The sequence below is a fragment of the Trichechus manatus genome, unplaced genomic scaffold (genome assembly GCF_000243295.1).
Source record: "Trichechus manatus latirostris isolate Lorelei unplaced genomic scaffold, TriManLat1.0 scaffold00613, whole genome shotgun sequence".
Lineage (NCBI taxonomy): Eukaryota > Metazoa > Chordata > Mammalia > Sirenia > Trichechidae > Trichechus > Trichechus manatus.
The window spans coordinates 8642-10551 of record NW_004444549.1 but is presented as its reverse complement, the minus strand read 5'-3'; the positions used below and the strand labels follow the sequence as shown (position 1 = coordinate 10551).

Sequence of the window (1910 nt, the reverse complement as noted above, 5' to 3'; positions counted from 1 at the left end):
GTCTCCGGGGGTCGCTGGGCTCTGAGGCGGACGAGGAGCAAGGAGGGGCGAAGGCCCTTCGGCTGCCCTTCTAGCTTCAGACTCACCCAGCGCACAGGTTCCACCGTGACGAACGACACGATCTGTCGCCCCAACCTGCCTGGGTTTCCGAGACTTTGCGCAGTTTATACCTCAGAAGGCGGGCGGCACCATCTAGTGGTTAATAAATGTTCACTCCTTTTTGAAACAATAGCGAATCCTTGTAGTCTCTGTGGCGCAATCGGTTAGCGCGTTCGGCTGTTAACCGAAAGGTTGGTGGTTCGAGCCCACCCAGGGACGCGTCTTTTAAAAGTGTACTGTTTGGTCGATTATACTTTACCCATCCTCTCGCATAAAGATAAAGACCTCGCTTACCCACGGTCCCATGTCCACAGCAACAGGACCTGAAGCAGGGTCCTCCCAGAGAACCAACTAGGTGCCCTGATGAACTATTAGAAGAGGAGATTATTACTCTTTTCACTACTTTTGACAAAGGAATTTCTTCCATTGTACTGTTATTCAACCCCGTCTATATAGAGATACTTTGGAAATTAATTGGTTCTGTGATTTGTGAAATAATGCCACAGTCATCCTTCTTGTATACCTATCTTTGACCCTCTGTGCAAGTATTTCCATAGGGTAGAGTCCTGGAAGAGCAACTGCTCCATCATTATGTTTACGTGGTGTTTGCCTTAGTCATCTAGTGCTGCTGTAACAGAAATACCACAAGTGGATGGCTTTAACAGAGAGAAGTTTATTCTCTCACAGTCCAGTAGGCTGCAAGTCCAAATTTAGGGCACCAGCGCCAGGAGAAGGCTTTCTCTCTCTGTCAGCTCTGGGAGAAGGTCCTCGTCATCAGTCTTCCTTCCCTGCTGGAGGAGCTTCTCAGCGCAGGAACCCCAGGTCCAAAGGACATGCTATTCTCCTGGCTCTTGTTTCTTGGTGGTTTGAGGTCCCCATGTCTCTCCGCTTGCTTCTCTCTTTTATATCTCAAAAGAGATTGACTTAAGACACAACTTCATCTTGTAGATTTGAGTACTACCTCATTAACAGAACTGCCGCTAATCCCACCTCAACATCGTAGAGATAGCATTTACAACACTTTTCCAGGGGATAAAAAACAGGTGAAGGAGCATGTCTGTGGAGGGTGCAATTAATTTTACTCAAAGGATTTGTTCTTTTTCCCTGGTTCCCAGCAGGTAATCTCTAAACTCTTGAGATTTCCCCAGTGATCGGAATCTTTGTAATTCATGGAGGGGCTCCAGGTCACACCTGAGAGTTTATGCTGAAGGGGCAAGAGAGGCCTCTTTGAGAGGATAAAGAGGGGAGGTCCCCAAGAGCCTGGTTTAGAGGGATATTGCCAAAGGAAAGGAGTAACCAAACAATGTTGAGATACCTGCACGTTACCCTCAGATGGGGTAACAAATACATGTACATGGAGAGACTGTCAAAGCAAATGTGGAAAACGTTCGTTTGTGAATGCACATGAAAGAATATATAAAGTTACTATTGTTTCAACTTTTTTTTAATGTGTGAAATTTTTTTGAAAAGATTGGAGCTCTTGTTCCAGGTTCTACTTTGTTCTCTTGAGATGAAAATTCTGAAAGCGAAAGGTTGGGTTTCTAAGATGAGGACAGCAGGAGTGGTGGCGCTTCCCGGAGGGCCAGAGCAGGATGCAGCTCCTGGGGGCTCCCAGCCGCTGAACAACTGCTCAGGGCCTCTAACCTCTCCAAGCCTGGGCGAGGCGCGGCCTCTTCTGCATTAAACCGAGCCGAAGAAAATTCCTGTGGAGGAGAGGCTTTGCAAAAGGCTCTTCCCTGACCGGGAATCGAACCCGGGCCGCGGCGGTGAAAGCGCCGAATCCTAGCCACTAGACCACCAGGGAACTGTTA

General features: G+C 47.9%; 2 non-coding genes across 2 annotated transcripts; one reads left to right on the top strand and one right to left on the bottom strand.

Annotated features, from left to right (window-relative positions):
• The first annotated feature begins 244 nt into the window (after positions 1-244).
• On the top strand, positions 245-318 carry TRNAN-GUU (transfer RNA asparagine (anticodon GUU)). Its single transcript has one exon. It is a non-coding gene; the product is annotated as a tRNA-Asn (tRNA).
• Positions 319-1831: 1513 nt separating this feature from the next.
• TRNAE-UUC (transfer RNA glutamic acid (anticodon UUC)) lies at positions 1832-1903 on the bottom strand. The gene has a single exon. It is a non-coding gene; the product is annotated as a tRNA-Glu (tRNA).
• Between the last annotated feature and the right edge of the window lie 7 nt (positions 1904-1910).